The 13,905-nt window shown below is 39.1% G+C and overlaps 1 pseudogene; it reads right to left on the minus strand.

Annotated features, from left to right (window-relative positions):
• Nucleotides 1-1,876: 1,876 nt before the first annotated feature.
• LOC9269441 (putative serpin-Z8) lies at nt 1,877-4,256 on the minus strand (annotated as a pseudogene).
• Nucleotides 4,257-13,905: the final 9,649 nt, after the last annotated feature.

The raw sequence follows: 13,905 nt of genomic DNA on the forward strand, positions 1-13,905 counted from the left end.
TTACTGTAGGAAAACTCCAATCAACTTTAAAAAAGGGTGATAGACAAAACCACCATAATAGATTACAATCTCACACATAAAAGCTCGGACAATTACTAAAGATTCCATAGGATTCATATCCTTCTTCTTATACCTTATAATATTTCTTCAATCCAAAGTGGCCCTTAACTTCCAAAGATTGAGCATGTAATTATATGTAAGTGAGGAACCACCCCTTATCCAAAATCCAAATATAATTATATAGGATACTATGTAGAATTTCATAAATTTCAGACAACTATGTTTAACTGCAGAATTGACCCAATGGCATGATGTTTGTCCTTCTAATACTGTTAATTTTCCTTGACTCAACAAAGTTAGGCTGCATGACTAAGAAGCCAATTGCATGGTTTAATACTGGATTTGTAACTGAAATATGTTCGGTATTTAAATAACTACATCACTAATCCCATTTTCCAACTCTGGCATGAAGTTGAGATTTTCAAGTAGTCGATCTCTAAGTGAGTCATATAAGAATAGTCTTGTGTTGAATGTCCCCTTGGCCATCAGATTTTCCAGAAAAATTCAAAACATTTCAACACAAAAGAGAAATTGTAATGGGACAGCAGCAATTGATGTTTTGTTAACCTATAGATTTGTATTTCAGATTATTTTACTTAGGATACCTGGTGCCTGCTAACTTCAGATGACCCATGTGATTACCCCCTTGTACTTGACTGGGTGAGAAAGAGAAAGCACCGTGTTTGCATTTACCACTATCAACATGCAATGCTACCACCAAGGCACCGGTAAAAATAAATGCCATTTCAATTGTGCGATGATTGAAGATACCATGTGTAGAAATACTATAGTTTTGAGTGAAGTATCCCATTTGTCTAAATGTCTAAGCTAATAGATTACATGGTTTAAAATAGTAGCTTTGCACCAGCCTAGCTTTGTTCACATTTCTCACACTGCCTGCCTGGTGTCTACTTGGTATATGAGCAGGAAGAGCAACATTTCAGGTCAAAAGAAAAACAGATTGTAACAGTATATAGAAAGAGAGAAGCACGCAAAGACATATACTGCCTTTGTAAACAGGCTTCCATCAGGAAGCCACAATCCACCTTTGTGAGGAAACATTTGTAGATTAGTTCAGTTCTTCTCAGTGCTTTGTTCAGATGGAGCTTCCTTATTTTACTTCACAAATTCAAAGAATTCTACAATTAAATTAGTAATATCGGCACACATTTAAATTTAAATTGGTGATTCCCTGCTAATGTTATCAGGGAAAAATTGTATTTTGGTAATACCACTTGACAGAACCAGAACAAATCGAAGGCCATAGCACTACTGCATGACGAGTTGGGAATTTAGGAGTAAGTTTGTAAGGTAATTATAAAGTTGCAGGTTAGTGCTGCATCCATTATGGAAGAAAATTAACTCAACCGAAAAGAAATATGGAACTAGTAATATACCCGTGCTAACGCTACGATAATATTTAGTAATACAAATAAAATACTCAAAAGACCATGTATGATATATCTTTTGCCAATCAAATATTAAATGAGATATATTTATGATTTAAAAGGTAGAGAGGTATTCACCAACGTCGCACCAAGCTGACACGCACAAAACTAACAAGATTACACCCAAACGACACGACGTCACAAGTTAGGTCTCCACCCACATTAGTTGCACCAAACCAAATACTACACATATAAACCTGGAATGGTCATACGTGTCATACGTCCGAACAAGTGGGTCACGAACCGTGCACGAACATTAGATTACCATGTGGCATGTTTGGCAGCACACCATTTTTAAGCAATCCTATATGATCATTCAAAACAATTACAGTGATTCAACCCATGACTCATACAGTTTGATGATAGTATGTGGATACGGGTCATTTCATAGGAATGTCACAAATAGCAATATTTAGTTACATATAATACGAATCTGTCAAATTTCACCAAAGCTGCATAACAAGGCCATGTATATCAATTGGATGAACAAATTCAAGAGATGGAGTCCACCATTCCAACCGTATTTTCACACTTGTATCTCATTTTCGCCGCCTCCTATGTATCAGCATGTAAGATTTTCACAAGGCTATTCGAGTCAAGCATCTTTCTAATCTTCTTTTCTTGCCTTCCAGCCACTTTTGTTTACAACACCTCTACTCGGTGCAAGACTCCATCTCTGTGACTGCATCTGTCAAAGTGAAGGGGGAAAAAAGATGGTTACCTTGTAACAGCCACTATTACCTAGATAGTGCCATGCTGCTCTGGCAAATCGCCATGGCCCTCCATAGAGCTGCTCACAAAGATTAGAGACCATAATTTAGCCAAGCTGAAAATAATAAAAATATGAAGTATTAAAATAATTAAAAACAATCAAGCACTCGGTGCAGCAACTATTGAACATTATTCAAAGAAGCATCGAGAAATTCTTTTCGGCTCAATTAACCGAAAAAATATTTGATTTCCCCTGTTCCAGGTGTAGTGATTTTAATTTGTAGATCAACAGCTTCAGCACTAGAAGGCTAGATTCAATTCTTCTGGCAGCCATATGTTTAATAGAAAACAGTGCACCTGTTTGATATCCAATGCCAAAACCATTGATAAATAAAAGAAACCTGAAGCGAGCTAAATGAAAATACTGTTTGGCAAAGGATGAAAACGGACAGATTACGTAGAAATTTATTGAACAATTTAAATATCATGTCACATAAGCAAAATAGTAATAATCACTCATCAACAGGTTTAGCCAAAAAAAAGATTAGCTGTGTTCTTCTGTTCCCATTTTTTTCTAGATTTCCTGCAAATTTTATCAAGGAATACAGCCAAATGATCTATTTAGTGCAATAAAATTTGTTCAGTGTAATTCCACCTGGTAAACAAATGGATTTAATCAAGTTGTTATTGGTTAACTCATCAAACATATGCATAACGCCTTCTAAGGAGTGACTGGATCGATCTTTCCGGCACAAATTCCAGAATATTTAATGAGTTATGCCGCGTACCATTCCAATATATTGCTGTTCAAACCATACCAGATAGATCAGACACTATACTATGTGATCACAAAGAGTAGGCAGATATGGAGAGTAGAATATACATAGTTCGAGATGGGCAGTACTATTTGATCAATTTGAGAAGAGTGACAATTAGTGATCCAACATGTTTTGCTTAAGCCCAAAGCCCTTCAAAGCATAATCATGTATTAATCATTTGAGACTTCACTTGATACCATCAAGTACGGATGGTCGGCGACGAAGTCCACCAGCGGCGGAGGCAGCGGCCGCTTCATCCCTGAACACCCAATTCTCCCCATCGCCATGGTAACGGCAGCAGCTTTACTTCCTTCCGCATTCACCTCGATCACCGCCTTGTGGATGACTTTGGCTCACAAACAACGGCAAGCCAGAGCCGTCGTCCTCCACCATGACGAGCAGGTCGGCGAGCTAAGGTGAGAACGGCAGCCGGAGCCCCAGCTGCCCAAGGATTCCGACGACGCTGTCGGCGAAGGACACCTTGAACTTGGGCACCATGAACTCGCCGACCCACACCGATTCGGACGCGACGCCATCTTCTCCACGAGGCCACGCAGCCCGTCGCGCACGTCGGGGAGGAAGATGACCATGGCGTACTTCGTGAGGTCGTCGTCGTTGCTGCCACCGCGGCCGCGCTTGCGTGGGCTTGTTATGGAGATTCGGCGCGCTGTAGTGGAGCTTGAGCACCTTGAACCCGTCTTGCACGGCGACGTACTGTTTGGAGTTGCTCGACAACATGTACGGCACGTCGTGGACGACGTCGAGGCGGTAGAACGGCTTCTTCTTGGTAGATGGCGTTGCCGAGCACGATGGCCGTCGTCAGGCCGATGGATCCCGGCGGCAGGACAGAGTTGATGAGGCCCCTCGTCACCTGCCGCGTCCACTCGTTGATCTGCTTTCTTGCTTTCCCGGCCTTCAAGAAACCCCAACCAAATCAAGAACAGTGTCAAAAAATTTAAAATTATGATTCGCATCGCCCTGAATTGGCATCTGGATCTGATTTCATTGATTCATCGTGCAGATTAGTAATGGTAGATACTAACCTTGTTCTCGAAGTCGACGGTGATGGCCTCGGCATTGTACGGTTGTACCTGCCGAGGACGGCGTCGCGGTAGGCGTGCTTGATCAGCGGGAGCGCGGCGTCGCACCACACGCCGGACGTGAACGCGACGCGCGGTCCACCCGATGCCGACCTGTCAGCTAGCGCGGTGGTCGCCATGTTGGACGCGTACACCGCGAGGTCGTCGAGCGACGGCGAGTCGAGCACGGCGAGGAGCTCATCCAGACTGCCGCCGGTTGGGCGAGGGGAAGCGGAGCGATCTGGGAACCGCGGTTTGCGGGAAGGAGAGCGCGTGGCGGCGTGGGGAGAGGAGCGATGTGAGAGGCGTGATTTTCGGCTCAGGAGATCGTGTGCAGGAGGGCTGGACGTGATTTGTGTGCGTAGGCAGGGCAATCACATGCAGGGAAGGTGGACCGTGCACGTGATCTTAACCATTGGATTTGATGCAGACGATATGAGCCATAGGATTTGATGAATGAAGTATGAAGAATGTAACGGCCTATTTGGCAAGAAAAGGGAAGAGGAATGGGAGTTTGAAAGAGGGAGTTGATGGTGGGATTGGTCATGGGAGTTACTTTTTTAAATCCCCATCCTTTGTTTGGATTCACATCGAATTCCCTCCAAGTCTCACGAATTAACAGGCCTCCCCAGATAAGAGATTGGTGGGAATTAGACCACTTAATTCCCCATCCCAAACCCCCTCGAATTCCCAAGTCTTCCAACCAAACTACGGACCTAAACTCCCAGATTTTATAAACTCCCATTCCCCATCACCAACTCCCTCCAACCAAATTCAAATTATTGAAACAAAGTCATATAACAAAACGACCAAAACAAAAGTTGCAAATATTGATGAGTTATATAACTTTGTTGTTGATGACATTTTCAGTTGAGATCATTTAGTATTTGAAAATATTGTCTGAAGTTGTCATAATATGAAGTTCAAATTCAAATTATTAAAACAAAGTCTTATAGTAAAATGATCAGAACAAAAGTTATAGATCTTGATAAGTTATACAACTTTGTTCTTGACAATTTTTTCATTTGAAATCATTTTCTATCCGAAAAATTATTTGAATTGAGAGGAGGGCGGCAAAATGGACCTCTCAGCGAGGGAGGAGCAAAAGGGATCGGCCGGCAACCCGAAGAGGGAGGAGGGGAAGAGGAAGCCGGCCCAAGGAGGAAGATAGACGCTGCGGGCTGAGGGAGGGAGAGAGTAACACTTGGACCGAAAAAGGCCCAAGGACATATAGAGGGATTTTTTTTCTATTTATTTTAATAGGTTAAATGAACTTTGAGCTCTGAAAATTCACGGAAAATTTCAGAGAATAATTTATACCACTTGGAATATTACAAAAATATTTTTGAACATGATTTTTAAAGGAAAAATTTTAGTCCCCTCATTAATTCACTTGTTTAAATTGCTTTAACTTTTTAATATATTTTTCTAGAAATGCATTATATAAGTCTGTGACATTTGCTTTTTGCCTCTTATCACAAATTAATATTCGTCACAATGTCCCATTGAAATACTTTCTGACGAAATCTGGTATTAACGACGAACACCCTTTTTTTTCACTAAGCCACCCCATCTCATACTAATCGTCATAAAATAGAATGTGCTAATGGAGAATAGCACCGTCATCACGAGGAATTCGTCCCAGAAGGTCATATTCCTTTTAGTGTTTAAATTTAATTTTAGACTGATTTTTGTGTTTCAAATGCAAAAATCATAAACAACAAAATTGTAGAACTCATCGCGATCTACAACTATCGGCCGTTTTTACAAATAAGTTCATTTGAACAATTCAAATTTTTAATTTTCAAAATTTGACAACTTCAAAGAAAATTTGGGGTTAATAAATGATTTCAAATGGAAAAGTCACCAAAACCAAAGTTGTAGAACTCATCGAGATGCAAAATTTTCATTTTGCCCATTTCTCCATCTGACTCTATTTGAATAATTTTAAATTCGAAATTCAAAGTTTGAGAACTTCAAATTGAATTTATTATTAGTGAACGACTTCAACTGAAAAAGTCGTCAATAACAAAGTTGTATAATCCATTTAGATCTACAATTTTCATTTTGGTCATTTCTTCATCGATAAATTAATAGTAACATTGTTCACAAATTTTACATATCTCTCATATGGTTTCATAAATTATAAGAGAGATGTGTAAATTTTTTGAACAATGTTACTATCAATTTATCGGATGAAGAAATGACCAAAATAAAAGTTATATATTTGGATGAGTTATACAACTTTGTTGTTGATGACTTTTTCAGTTGAAATCATTTAGTATTCGAAAATGTTGTTTGAAGTTGTCATAATTTGAAATTCAAATTCAAATTATTGAAACAGAGTCATATAGCAAAATGACTAAAACAAAAGTTATAGATCTTGATAAGTTATACAACTTTGTTGTTGATAATTTTTCATTTGAAAACATTTACTATCCTAAGTTTTAATATTTTGAAATTAATTGGGAGGAGGGAGGAGAAATGGACTTCTCAGCGAGCGAGGAGCAAAAGGTCTGGGCCGATGGCCTGAAGAGGGAGGAGGGGAAGGGGAAGCTGGTCCAAGCAGGGAGAGAGAGACTGCGGGCTGAGGGAGGGAGAGAGTAACACTTGGGCCGAAAAAGGCCCACGGACATAGAGAAGGATTTTAATTTGTTTTTCATTTATTTTAATAGATTAAATGAACTTTGTGGTATTAAAATTAGTTATTGAGCTCCGAAAATTCATGGAAAATTTCAGAGAATAATTTAGACCACGTAGAATATTGCATGGAAGGGGACACTGCAGCTGCAAAGGGGATAGCACATGTGTGCCCTGATGCGACTATATTGAAGGCCCACGTAAACATGTCTATTGCAACACCAGTAATCGTTGCGATATATACAAGTTATTGCGACAGGGATTATGTTCCTTGCAATAAGCGTCTAGTAATTGCCACGCCTTTCAACATTATTGCATCCACAACAAACCGTGGCAATATGAACATGTCGTTGCATCCAGTGGCATCCATCAATGCAATATCCAATTCCCTCTTGCAACCCTACCCAAGAGTAATGCAACGCAAGAAAACGGTTGCGATAGTGGCAAACTAAAGCAACGCAACCTTATGAGTGTCGTAGGCTCTCCGGACCTTCCATTATATTTGAGAGATGAAATGAATAATTCAAGTCATCAAACAAGCATAATGAAACATCCAACGCCTCGAGAGAGGAATATTGGAGACATTGCTAGGCCCTTAGCCTGCCAGTCAACTTCAGCCTGAGATGTGCCCGTCAAACCACTCGAAGGCAGCGACCAGATGTGTTACACATTCAGGAGACTTGACAAAAATGGCTAAAGATCTACAACCTCTCAAATATCCCTAACTCATACTCATGTGAATCTAGTACCCAGGATGTGCCCTAGATTCACACTTTCATCTTAAGCATGATTATACATAGCAAACACAACTAAGATGAAAAAAACATAAGACTTACAACAATTTAATAATTACATAGGCCGACCGGCCAAATAAACATATTAGAGAACAGCAGAAGCTTGACTACCCAATCACAAGCACACTGACTAGGGGTTTACCCCATTAAGTTCTCATCCTAGAAGAAGCAATCGGAACCCGCATCACTCAAAGACTAAGTCTATACCTGCAAACAAAAGGTTATATCAACAGCAAGAGTCAGTACATTAAACAGGCAAGCACAAGTTAATCCTACCATACTACATGTAAGGCATATATTCAAAGGAAGGCAATATGTAGTTCAATTTCAGCATAAAGCAAGTTTTGTTTCGCAATTCTTTTGTAAAGGTGTTGATGCTTCAGTTAACAAAAACAAATTTTAAGTTTCAATATTAAGTTCATCATAATTCCATCATAATCAATCTCTTGTTGTCATCCTTTGACAACAAGTCATAATATATCACCTCACACACACAACTCAACACATTTATCAATTTCAAACCAATGTCACATGATCACATTTTTAAAACATAAAGTCTATACTCATGACACATCACCAAAGCGCTCATGACCATGAGCACGGCTAATCGATTAGATTAAAGAACTCTGCAGAGTTTGTACATCTTTAACCACATGATATGAACTCTCTAGTTTGTTTTGAGTTTGCAAGACTCCACCACACTCTTCATGTTGAATGTGATCTAGAGGTCATAACGAAGCCTTTACACTACTTAGAGCCTAGCCTTGCACCAGCACAATACGTGTTCCTCCATTCTAGGCATACTTGGAATATGCCTAGAACCGTTAAGCGGCGGGCCCACGCCTTAAACTTAACGTCGTGGTGGCGGACACGACGGAAACCCACCACGTGGCACAATACCGTTGTATTGGATACGCTTAGTCACCTAAACTACCACGTCGGGGTAAATAGGAAGCTCCTCTGAATTATACGAACTCATACACACTGGCCTACCAGAATTCAAGGCTAATCCTAAATAGATTACTCAGCTTAGGCCATCCCATACTAGCACATGTGGATGTACGAATAACTTTAAATGGGTGACAGAAGTTCGGTCCTTATGGACTTGGGCAAACACTCCCCCTATCGGTATGCAACTAACACCATATGCACACCACTTGCCGCCCAAGTATAAAATCACAATTTACACATTTTAGTTTGCAAATACCCATCATATTCATTTTATTCCAGCAAAGGTTCAAGTATCAAAACCACATTTTAATTATAGATGGAATGAGCATTTGCATATTTCTAAGCATGGCTAAGCAAGTAGTTGCATATACATCATATATAAACCCATTTGAGCACAAAGAGTGTACTCTAACCATTTCTAGGGGTTCAAACAACAAGAGGATCAATTATTCAAGGTGGGGTATACAACAAATAGGACATAACTACCTTAACCCAATTTCAAATACCGATATAGTCTAAGTTCACATGAAACTTTTCAAACAAATATTTTCATTCCTCAAATCATGGGATTCAATGTGTTCAAAAGATGGGAGGAGAAAACTTGCCTTTATCAGAGAAATGTTAGCACCTAATCCACTCCTTCACCGATTATGCAATTATCTAGATAAAGGACACGTTATGCAATTAAACACCGAAAGAGCTGAAAATCCAAAATGCTCTAAAATGCATGATTTATGCACAGTGATTAGGTACTGGTCTAAAATGAATTTAGGTGAAAGAATTCCTATTTTATCTTATTCCATTTGGGAGTTATGAATTTTAGAAGTTTTATCGGTTTATAGTAGTATAGTCTTAGGTAGTGTTATGAAATACTTTTGTAAAGTGATTTTTATTAGATTAGACTTCACAAGGTTGTGGAGATGTGTTTTCTCAGACTAATACATTTGGTTTCACGATTTTTGGAGTTATAATGATTTTCTTATAGATTTTACAAGTTACAACGTGTTTTAGGCATATAGTATTTTATATGTGCATGACTCTCAAGTTGTAGGATCAGAACATGCTACTTCCTGTTTAATTAAGTTGAATAAAAGGAATAATTAGGTTAACTAAAACATTTTTAGTTCACATGTTTATGGTTTTTACTACCATGGTTCATATTTTATAAACTAGAGATGCTCTAATCTAAACTAGCAATATATTATATTAACCTAGAAATTATTATATGAGCTAAGTTCTTCTAAGTTTTGGTGGATGGGAATGTAACTATGGCTTCACTGGTCAATCAAGTTTTTATTTAGGGTTTATGTATTACTTAAACAACACTATGTGTTTAAATTCTTATTTCACTAAGTTAAGGTTTTGATCTATGTTCTCTACAAAAGGTGCCAAATTTTATTTTACTATGTTGAAGCTAACTATTTTACTGGTTCTATAGAAACTTTGTTAATTTCATTTGGACTAAAAATGAATTTTCTACAAGTTTTACAAATTAAAGGCTGCTCTATGTTAGTAAATCCTTATATGAATATTTAGAGACTTTTACTACACAGGAAGTATATAATCTTATTTCATAACATGGAAATACATATTTTCATGATCCTATAGAACTTAAGTTTACTCAAATTGAAGCTAAATTGAGTTCTACATGAATTTCTAAAGTTTAGCTTATCTAAACTAATCATTCTAGAGATAATAGTTTTAGAGGCATTTGATGCAAAGTAAGTAATTACTTTTATTTCACCTAATTAGAGAGTGCATGATGATGAATTCGTAGAATTTGATTTTGTTTCAAAATGAGTTGAGATGAATTTTCTATGTATTTTATAAGTTTATACATGTTTTATGTATGACCTATCTTAGATAAATTTTAGAGACATTATTTGTACAGTGAGTGTCAAGTTTTATATTTCTAAAATAGAGTTCATAACTTAAGAATCTACAGCAACTGGAATCACTTCAAAATGAGCTATATTTGATTTTATATAGATTTTACAACTTTGTGCATTTTTCTGCTAAACATATATTTGTTTGGGCATTTTCTTAATTATTCTCCAGATTTTAAAGGATGGGGTCCACGTGTCAGTGAGGGACCAATATGCAAAAAGGCCCTTGAGGTTTTTAGGAGTCAACCCGCAGTCGAAAGTATGTGATGAACCAAATTCATTAAGAGTCCTCAGATTCTTTTAATTCATTACTAATTAGTCCTTGGTTCCACATGTCATCCTAACATAATTTACAATTTAGACCTTGCAAGATTTAAACTCTCTCTAAGCGGAATCCTCAGCGCCTAATGATGTGGGGTCCGCTGGTCAGTGTCTTAGCAAGAAGGCATGGGCAGCAGCAGAGCAGCGGCGACTCGGTGAGCTTCTCGCCGGCGCCGGTGATGAACGGCGGCCGTTCTCGTGGTGCGACCAAAAGAGAAAACATTTCTAAGCTCCTTGCGCATCTATCCATGGTTATCTCAAGGTCAAAGGTGGTTGGAAACAATCGTGACAGCAGTGTGAGCGGCGGTGGTTCTCGGGGTGAAAGTGCATGTGTGCATGGAAGTCGATTCCGAACGAAAAGGATGCATGTATGTGGTCTTCTAGCCCTCAGGATGCTCACCGTGGGTCAAGCTAGGGTTGTCGAGGTCTTGGCAGCAGCGACAGCTTGCGGAACGGCTCGGCGACGGTGCTCCTCCTCGAGTGAACGGCGATGGCTCGAATAACTCAAGGTCCTGCCATGCATGTGTGTTTTGTGAGGTCTCAAGGATGGTGTGTGCACGAAGAATCGGACTATAGCTCACCGGAGAGGAAGGAAATGACAATGGCGATGGCGACGGGTTCAGATCGGCGCCGAGGAAGAAAAGAGTGTGTTCTCTGTGTTCTTGATGTCTCCGGCTGGAGTTCTTTAGGCGTCTTGAAGAGAAGGTTGAGGCGATGACGATGGCGCAGCGGCTTGCTCCGAGGTGGATGAGGGTGGTTGGACAGCGACGATGAGTGAAGTGGCGGCGCTCCGGTGCGTGCTCCGGGGCGTCGTCGGCATGGCTTGCATTCCCGGCGATGCACTGCACGAGAGGGGTTGAGGTCAAAAGAGGAAATGCTCGGCATTGTGTGGAGAGATGAAAACGCGAAAGAGATAGAGGTGACCTTGACTCAAACGGAGATGGCGATGGTCGTTGTCACTACAACCAGCGGTGAGGTCGCTGGTGACGGAGAGGCGGAGGACCTGTTCCCCTCGGCTTCTTCGGCTCTGAGTGATGAGTGAGGAATGGCGACTCAGACTGGAGGAGAAGAGAGCGAGAAAAGGAAAGCCCGAGGTCGTCGACACGTTGTGGCCACGCGTCGGCTAGCTCGATCTCTCCCTCTCTGTGTTCTTGGTCAGCTGAGGGTGAGGCACAGAGAAAGGGCGAGCTGGAGAGGCTGCCAAGTGGGCCCAGGACGAAGTGCTCTAGGTGGAAGAGAGAGGTGTGGTTAAGATTCTGGGTGAACACCGTTTTAGACGAATTTTTAGATTATTTTCTCTCCCCTAACTTTGTAGCTTCATAACTTAATGTGTGGACCAAATTAATTAGTGTGGATTTTACTGCAGGTAAATGATTACACCTAGATTCCATTTTCTTTGGTTGCACTCAAAAATAATGGGTAGACTGCTTACAGAAATTAAACAAAATGGGCTATTATTAGAAAGGTAGATTGAATTTTTAGGAAGCCTAAACAGAGGAGGAAAAATCTAGAAAAATTATATTTAGGCATGATAAATAATCTAGTATTTGAATAATTTATTTTTCATGTTCAGTTATGTGCAGTTAAATGTACTTTTGGATGAAGTATGGCTTTAGCCGATTAAAATTTAATTTGATTTATTTTAATTTTCTGCTTTGACTGATTAATTTGTGGTATTAAACTTAGTTATTAACTTGTACCAATATTATAGTGAATTGCTTATGGTAAACATAGTTTACATAAATTTTTCCATGATTTCATTTTGCACAATTTTTTTTAAAAGAATTAGAATAACCTTTCTTTATATATGTGTTCCTACTTCATAATGGCACCTAATATTATTATTATAGGGATTACATTAAACTTCTTTTGGGCTGAGAAAATGATATTAGAATTTAATATTAAGTCCACATGTTATCACCCAAGATTAACTATAGTTTTTTTAAGTAATTTTAACCCTTTTAGTTTATACTCATGAGACCTATTATGAAAAGCGAGACAAAAACCAAATGCACAATAGACTCAAGACTAGGCATGCATTATGCACATGTATGCTCAAATGCTTGATGACATTTCTAGTCTAATGTTGGGAAAGAAAAGGTTTTATTTTGTTATCAAATTTTAATCATGCAATGGTTTAAGTTGGTCATCACCTAAATTAAAACGGAAATTTTTTGGCTCTCAAAATTGGAGAAGTTAACCTCTAACTATTTTGACAAGAAATTTGAAGTCCTGAAATTTCGGGTATGTTACAATGAGGTTGCAATATCAAATTTCTTTTGCAACGCCAAACATCACTAACACAACTCTGAAATGACATGGTAATAGACCCAACGAATTGCAACACAAATAGGAAAATGGTTGCATCAACCCCCTTCTTTTGCAACCGAAATCCATACATATCGCACACACATGCCGTTGCATTACTATAACATATTACCACCATTTCACGGTTTGGATGCGATACAAAACCCTATTGCATCCACATGAGTGCCGTTGTAAGGGGGGACTCGTGACTATTGCCCGAATTCCTAGTAGTGTGCACACACCCTAGTTTGACCGGTGCCAAAACTACTTCGCCAATAATTAATCTTCAAATATCAAAACCAATTATCTCAGATACCAATTGTTTATCACAACATAACAATGAAACACACTTCGATTTTACAGATACCATTGATCAATATGATAGAAAAATAGTGCAGTTATGTTTTTTGTCATCATAATTATAAGCAACATTATTCTACCCGTTGATTCCAAAAGTACCAGGTAAGCAATGAAATAATAGTGTTCTGGAACAAGAGAATAATAGTGTTCCAGATCTGGAAGCCAGCCTCAAGCTGATTGGTACGGTGAAGAACCACCCTAATCATGGGACTTTAAAGAAGTTTTCCAATCTGCTCACTAGTTCTTTTGTTCCTCTTTTACATATTGAGAATGAGAATTCCCAAGGCGGATACTGATAGTGGAATTGCTCTTAACTTTATACACGTGAAGCGTAACCCCAGGATTTAGAACATGCCCATAGTAACAGAGAAAGTATTTTTTGGATTAATCATGGACTTCTTTTGAATTTTCTCCCAGATGTCTTCTTCAGTGTGAAATGAGCTAACCACCATGGTCAATGTCCTCCCTTCCCATGTTTTGATGAAGATCGGGAAATCCGGAAGCAGCATCAGGACGGCATTGTTCTTTAT

Source organism: Oryza sativa, chromosome 11 (genome assembly GCF_034140825.1).
Source record: "Oryza sativa Japonica Group chromosome 11, ASM3414082v1".
In the NCBI taxonomy this organism is placed as follows: Eukaryota; Viridiplantae; Streptophyta; class Magnoliopsida; order Poales; family Poaceae; genus Oryza; species Oryza sativa.